General features: G+C 41.1%; 1 pseudogene across 1 annotated transcript; it reads right to left on the reverse strand.

Moving 5' to 3' along the window:
• Window positions 1-1,125: 1,125 nt before the first annotated feature.
• On the reverse strand, window positions 1,126-8,226 carry LOC106613795 (sphingosine 1-phosphate receptor 3-like; annotated as a pseudogene). The gene is made up of 2 exons (XR_014379003.1): window positions 7,820-8,226; window positions 1,126-7,284 (listed from the first exon to the last, which is right to left on the reverse strand). The product of XR_014379003.1 is annotated as a sphingosine 1-phosphate receptor 3-like (transcript).
• Between the last annotated feature and the right edge of the window lie 291 nt (window positions 8,227-8,517).

Below are 8,517 nucleotides of genomic sequence, written 5' to 3' on the forward strand. Positions count from 1 at the left end.
TATGCTGATGATCATTAACGTTTTTTTCGGCATCAGGTCTCACTGAGACTGGATTCCCCAAGAGACATGCTATCTCCCGAAGAGACATGCTATCTCCCCAAGAGACATGCTATCTCCCCAAGAGACATGCTATCTCCCCAAGAGACATGCTATCTCCCCAAGAGACATGCTATCTCCCCAAGAGACATGCTATTCAGCTGCTCATGATTGCCTGATCTTACACTCTTAGAAAAAAAGGTTGTATCTAGAGCCTGAAAGGGATCATTGACTGTCCCCATAGGAGAACCCTTTAACTAGCCCTTTTTGGTTCCACGTAGAACTATGTTGGGTTCCATATAGAACCCTTTCCACAGAGGGTTCTACCTGGAACCAAAAAGGATTCTCTTATGGTGACAGCCGAAGAACCTTTTTGGAACCCTTTTTTTTGAATAGTCTAGTGTAAGAAGATGCAGTTGAAATAGCACCGCCTCTAATATAAGATTGTAAAGCAAATCAAATCCAATTTTAACTCAACTTTTTGGGGGGGCGGGGGGGAGGTGCAAAACCCTTGTGTCCTGATTCAACAGACACCTCCCCCTTGGTGAGTCATGTAAAGTTTCTCCCATTTCTCTCTTGCTCATTCGCTCTGTCGCTAACTCGAACAAACGTGCAGTTGCAGAGAACATGAAGAGATTTGACAATTACACACGTCTAACACTGTTTGTTGCAGGAATGATATGACAGACAACTTTTGAACAATATCATAATTTATTGTCTCTCTTTATTGCCTGTTTACATGTTAACATTTTTGCATTTAACTTCCTTTTTTTAAGACTGCCAAGCTGTCTTCAATTGGGTAACCTCTGTCTGGGGCAATGTCCTCAGGATTATGGAGTGGTGTGTTTATAAAAAGTTGTTTGAATATTACAACATTTATTGGTATTAAGCAAAACATTTAGTCTAATTGTGATATCCTCTTTCTTAAAATGTTTCATATTAATGACCAATTAATTCATGTCTGACTCCACTACGAAGGGACAGAGGAGCAAACATACCTTTGCTACCACTTTTAGTAGATTGACTGTTAGATATTCTACTGTGTGTTACTGTTATGTTGTGTCCTGCATGCCCACATTATGCCAATCGTTATTTATTTTTATTTTTGTTTTATGCTTACAGTAAGTGTCATGAAAAGCCAGAAGATTCACGAGGTTGATGTGTTGTGGGCCCTCTGGAAAGTCCTGAAATATGCCCCTGAGCTGCAAAGTATGTATATGAGCAAGTTGCTCTTTTTTAAAAACATCTCTAAGCTATAACTGCCACAAAATTATTCAACTAGTACCATGGAAATACTTTTAGCCAGCTGAGTCCACAAAGTCTCCACAAAAACATTGGGCCTTTATATACTCCCAGTATTTCTATGCATGACATTTATGAAACAATTACTGTATGCCATTGCTTGATCTGTTTTAAAATGTAAGAATATGTTGGTGACTATGGAAACAAATACAAATGTAAATGAAAAATGTTTTCAATATACAACTTTATCCTCTGCAATACTTTTTACAGTACACTCTTAGAAAAAAAGGTGCCATCTAGAACCTAAAAGGTTTATTCGGATGTCCCCATCGGAGAACCGTAGAATCCTTTGATGGACCCCTTTTGGTTCCTGGTAGAACCCTTTTGGTTTCAGGTTGAACCCTTTTGGGTTTTAAATAGGACAATTTCTACAGAGGATTCGACATGGAAACCAAAAGGGTTCTACGTGGAACCAAAATGGCTTCTCCCTGTGTATGTTTTAAATATCAGAGTAAGAAATCGATGGACACTATGAAACCAAGTTTATTTATCCCAAAGGATCGAACAGCTGAGCCGACAAAAACATATTCACACAAGCACTGACATTTAACCCTTTCTCCTGCTGAGTCTCCTCCTACACATCTGAACAGCCAATGTATCTCTGTTGCTAGACAGAACCTTAGTGATAGCTGTTCTTCCTCACTTCACCTGACCTGACCTCTGACACAAAGTGCTCACTACTCCCCAACTCACAGCTGTCATGGTGGCTAGTACCAGACTGTCTCTTCTCCTCCCAGCGGATCCCTCCCATACAGTAGGATCCCTGATGGCTAATAATAACATATTCTGACATAATGTAAAAGTTTACATTACCCTTTCTCCATCATCAGTGACATGAATAAGTATATTTCATATTCTCAGAACCCAACACCTGGAACCAAAAAGGGTTCATCTATGGGGGATGCTGAAGAACCCTTTTGGAACCCTTTTTTCTAAGAGTGTTGGTAATAAGCTGTAGTCAGGTGGTCATTACCAGGTTATGATGAGGTCTTAACTATGATCAGTAGGCTACATAATGTACACATAATATAGTGGTCACAATTATGACCAACTTGTCATATGGTGCTGAGAAAAATATGTAATATTCTGGTCAGTAAAAATATATTTTAAAAAACCCTGTCCTTTCTCAACCATACTTCATACTGATGTCTTTTCAACCAGCTTTTGCCCACTAGGTGGGAACCTATGCAAACTGCTTTACTGGCACAAAGACTATCTTTGAATAGCAGAAGGACATTGAGACGGACAGTCAGCTCTTCCATCTTTCCAAATGGCTACACAAAGGCTTGTCAGAGAGGAAAGTACATTCGCCAAGTATAAAATGTATTTATGTTTTTCTTTTGATAGGCTTACGATCCCAGCGTGTCAAACACCTGATGAATTCTCAAGTTGAATTGTTTGTGGTTTGTGAATTTTGACTGAAAATGTATTTTGACTGAACAGAAATTGATGACCTAAATGTACGTGGACCTTCTCTGCCACATTGAAAATGTACTTGTTTATTTATATCAAATAACGAGTATTGATTGGAAATTGTGGTTTTGATTAACCAAAATGATCTGGCTATTTTTGAGTTTTTATGCATCACTGGCTGAGCTAAATACAGTATTTCATGAGACCCTAACTGCCGGCTGTTTACCAACTGTGCTACAAAATTGCAAACCCCGCTGAAAAAGAACATTACTCCAATTGTAATAATTGTAATGGTTCCAGTGTCTTATATGCAATGGGTGCATGGCCCATTTAGATAACTGGTCAGTAGTTCAATCAGATTTCAACCAAAAACCACATATCAACCAAAATAAGACATTTTTCATGATGTCAAAAAGACATCATGAAAAAGACGTCTTAATCTGGTTGTGATCTGGTTATATTTCAACCAATAAACGACGTCTAACAGTAAAAGCCTAACCTACAAAATCATGACAAGCTACCAAAGCTTATAGTTTTTATTAAATTGGTATTTAGATACCAAACAAGATGTAAAGGTAATTTACAGTCCATTGTTGGTTAAATAATTCCAATACAACTCTCTAGTGGTTAGTGGAGGCGTGAGTGACTTGTATCTATGTTGCTGAGAGGAACCAGAACCAACATTGACACGTTCTTTACTCTGACAGCAAACTTCAAATCATTACAAAATCCATATTTGACTCACTGTACCATTTAAGGCGTAAACACAAAGGATTAGTACACAGTTCATCATACCGGGAAGGCCTAGTCTTCATTGAAAATAAATATACTGTACTGTCCTAGAAAGAGAAAGGCAGGTGAATTGGAAAATATATATATACACTGTATGTGCAATACACAGTGATCCTACTTTCATTTGCAAACTACCCATCCTCTATTGCACACATATAAACAGTTTATTACAATTAATCCACTTTTCCCACACTATAGATAGTTGATAAAGCTATATTATGCTCTATTACATGTCTTGTGGGAACATTTTTCATTGTGTTCTGTAGTTATGAAACATTAAGTAAATTAATGTACAAGGCATGCCCAAAGGTTCAATGTGAGTAATTTGAATGTCTTTGCAAAATAGTGGCTTTAGATGAGCTATGGTAAGAGGAGATCCTTAGCATCCCTTTGCTTTGCAGTCTTATTAATGAAGCATTTGCGCTTGGTTCATAGAACCGGGGTTATGTCAGTAACCTCCAGTAGCCGCTAGATACGGTTGTAATAAACAGAGCGGTTTCTGTTTTCTTCCTACAAAAGCTGAAAGATAAGACTCTCAGGAACACGAAGGTACGTACTGTACTGTTTCTGTACTGTTATTTTCTACACAGATCATACATCATCAACATTATTGCCTGATGATCTTCTGAACTTCCCAATACCTTTCTGATGCATTTCAGTCACTTCAAACCACGGGTTAGGAACCAAAATTATTTTCCAATCATTTAGTTCTGAACCGAAGCATAATTTTTTTCGTTCTGTTCCAATGTTTCAACCAGAAAAATAAAGTTCTGAACAGGTTCAAACCCAAAAAAGTACTGGTTTATATTGTTCCTTTCTGTTCTTTTTTAAACCTCTGAAATATACACTACACGGCCAAAAGTATGTGAACACCTGCTCGTCAAACATCTCATTCCAAAATCATTTGCATTAATATGGAGTTGCTCCCCCCTTTGCTGCTATAACAGCCTCTACTCTTTTGGGAAGGCTTTCCACTAGATGTTGGAACATTGCTACGGGACTTGCTTCCATTCAGCCACAAGGGCATTGTCATACTGAAACAGGAAAGTTGGAAGCACAGAATCATCTACAATGTCATTGTATGGTGTAGCGTTAAGATTTCCCTTCACTGGATTCAAGGGGCCTAGCCAAAACCATGAAAAACAGCCCCAGACCATTATTCTATTATTCCTCCTCCACCAAACTTTACAGTTGGCACTAGCGTTATCCTTGCAACTGCCAAACCCAGATTTGACAAACTGACTTGTTGGAAAGATGGAATCCTATGACGTTGCCATATTGAAAGTCACTTAGCTCTTCAGTAAGGCCATTCTACTGCCAATGTCCGCCTACAGAGACTGCTTAGCTGTGTGCTCGATTTTCTACACTGGTCAGCAAGGGCGTAGCTGAAATAGCCAAATCCACCAATTTGAAGGGATGCCCACATATTTTGTAGTGTATATATTTTTTACATTTAGCTCGACATTAAATTACTTCAACAATCAGTGCGGATAAAGCAGCTTGCTGTGGAACGTGTAAGCAATTTTAGCTGTATAGGAAAGTTGTGAGAGCACATTTTAACAGCATGGTTTAATCACAATGAAAGACAAACACACACTGTGCTGTCAGTCACAGTGTAGGACACAAGATGCCACATCAATTTTGAGGGTGAGAGAGAATGGAGGAAGCTTCATTTGAAGCGCTGGACATCTTGTTAATGACATGCATTATCTGAATTAGGCCCACAGAATTATAACTACAGAGGAGCGGCTTCTATGGAGGAAATTTAAATGTCTTTCAACTTCCGAGTTGGTTTATTAACGTTGGAGTATTGCAAACGTTAGCTAGCTAGCTTGTGTGTGCAGAGCAGCACCAGAATTAAAAACACGTCTTACCTTATTGTAGTTAATAAATCCATTGTGAAATGTGATAACTATAGCATCCTTAACTAACATTTTAAAAAGTCAATCCATTCTTCTCCAATAAACATATCTCTCTAATACCTGAATTACTCTTGTAACATCGTCAGTAGGCTACAGTAACCTATGCTTCAAAGGGGAGGGGCAGACAGCCGACATAAAGATTTACAGCTGGCAGGCAGAAGCTGGAATACATTTCTGAGTGACAGTCACTTCAGATTGAAATACTGTCTGACTGATTTGTAATAGACTGTCATAGGCCCAATAAAAAAGTTAAAAAGGGGTCACGGGACAAAACATTTTGGGAACCCCTGCTTTACAGCAAGTTCATCAGTACAAACCTCATCCGAGTGTCTACCCAAGGTCTCTTCAGTCAATACTTTCACCAATACATACTGAAATAGCCCGTGTCCATGCAGTGTGAATCTAGCCTGGTCCCAGATCTACATGTGCTTTAGCCAACTATGACAGACATCGCATGATAACGATAGTCAGAGGAGTTGGCTAGACTACTAGAGCACATACAGATCTAGGACCAGTCTACAGTGAATTAGCTGTCAAGTCACAACTTGCTGAGGGACGGCAGTGCACCAGCCTTGACCAGCACCGCTGACACCAGGTCGGCCGGCCCTGGTTATTAGAGTTCAGGGGCGTGGTCACCTTCCCCCGGGTCAGAGACTTGGCAGCCCCCGTTATCCTACTCCCTCCTCCACCCACACTGGACTTGCTGTTCTCGGCAGTAGGGATGACTGTCCCCAGGTGGGGGTTGCCTGCCGTGGAGGCTGGGGCCTCCAGGTGAGGCTGACAGCAGCACAGCAGCCTGAAGAAGGCTGCTCTCATCTCCATGCTGGACAGTGTGTAGATGAGGGGGTTGACGGCTGAATTGAGCACGGCCAAGGCGATGAACCAGTCTACATGGTAGAGCACTGGGCAGCGCTCAGGGCTGCAGCCCACATCCAGCAGCAGCAGCAGGAACAGTGGGGCCCAGCACATCACAAACATCCCCAGAACTATCACCACCGTCCTCAGCAGGGCCAGTGAGTGCTCCGAGGGCCTGCTGCTCACCCTCCGCCCGCTGGACGTCACCAGGCGGTAGATGCGGATGTAGAGGATGATGATGGCCACCAGCAGGGCGCTGAAGACGCTGATGCAAAAGGCCACGTAGCTCTTGTCATAGAGGGGCAGCACGGTGGAGCAGGAGGCCAGGTGTTCCAGGCAGTTCCAGCCAAGGGAGGGCAGGGCGCTGAGCAGCACCGACACGGCCCAGCATGCCCCCAGCAGTCCCAGTAACCTCCCCCGCCCCGCTGCCTCGCACGGACGCAGCCGCACCATGGTCATGTGTCTCTCGATGCCAATGGCCAGCAGGCTGAAGGTGGAGGCGCTGAGGGCCACGAACATGCTACCCTCTCTTGCCAGCCACTGGGCCGGTGTCAGAAAGAAGGTCTTGCCGCCAGAGGTGAAAATGTTGACCACATAGGCCACCCCGGCCAGCATGTCAGATAGGGCCAGGTTACCGATGAGGAAGTACATGCGGCTGTGGAAGCGTTTGTTCCTCCATAACGCCAGCAGCACTGTAAAATTCTCCAGCACGATGAGGATACAGATGACGAGGAGGACAGCAGTCTTACAGACCCCACTGCTCCTCGGCCGACCCCACTTCCCAGAGTGGTTGTAGTGGGCCACGATCACAGGGTTCATCCCTTCCTCAAACACATTCTCCATCCTGCCTGGCTCTGGCCTGGCCTTCCCCCTTCACACAGCAGAGGGCGCCACAACACAGCAGACTGCAGACAGAAGATCTACTGACATCTGGCACTGTTGTTATCACACTCTTTATCAGGAGCTGTTGGATAAAATGTGTTAAAATGAGTATTGAAATATTAAATATGTTGATTAAACTCATGGGAAGTTAGTCAAATAATGATAATAATACACTGATACAATAATTTTGTGTCACACCTCAGTTAGTTTGAAAACGTTTAGTAGCCTAAAATGTATATTCTATGGTCATGTTTAAATTAATAATGATAAAATCATAAATTTCATTTAAGATTAGATTTTTTTATGTAATAGTATTTATATTTGTATTCAAATAAGTTATTTAAGAACATGTGGATACATACTATTCTCCATATTTGATAGAATGTGTTACTATACTATTCTCCCAGTCTTCCCATCTTAATAGAATAAGACTGAAGATGTCATGGATGGTAATTTACATGTTCCATAATTACTTCGAGGCACTTTTAAATACTTATTATAACGTTTGAAACATTTAAGTTCACTGTGCCACACATATCACTAGAATGAAACAGCATTTTCATCATTGTTATGAAAAGGTGAATTTAGTTCAAATTATAAAGATCAATCAATCTTACCTGTCAGACAGTTTACAACTCCATCGCAGATAATTTGTAGCATATGGATATTTTCTATAGCTTTTTGACAGATAGGGTCATTAAAAAAGTGGCGCTTCAATAACCAAATATTCATTGCGTCGTGGCATCGATTCCATATTTTATTCCGGACATTAAAAGTCGCAATATAAATAAGGCTGTTATTGTAGCCAAATTCCCGCTAGAGTTTCATTCCGATAAAGCCCACAAATCCATACGTGAAACATTTTGGTGGTCCTTCTGTGACTTCTCTGAAACGTTAACTAATTTCTTCCCAACCTGGAATAGGGCGGGTTCATCCCGTATTCCCAAACCCATTCTCAAGCAATTAGTACGAGTCATGAGCGGCCAAATGTCGAATGGGATGCTGAAGTTTGACTAGCTAAATAGAGCAAGGTATCACTTACTGCAGCTGGGGTGGAGAGGTTTGATTTTTAATTACTTTTAGACACCGGTAGTCTCTGTGTGTAGTTTTCTACGTCAGACGTCATTTCAACGTCTAGTTTAAATTTACATTTGGTTGAGTTGTAAACGAAGGTGAATTCAAAGTGAATTTCACCATGTAATTGGATTTAGTTAAAAGTTTGGTGAAAAAAAAGATTAAATTGCCTTATGTTGATTACTTTTTGCAAATCCAATTCGTTTTCCATGTTGATTCAACTTCATCACAGAATTTTTGG

Source organism: Salmo salar, chromosome 10, assembly GCF_965601325.2.
Source record: "Salmo salar chromosome 10, fSalSal1, whole genome shotgun sequence".
NCBI lineage: Eukaryota > Metazoa > Chordata > Actinopteri > Salmoniformes > Salmonidae > Salmo > Salmo salar.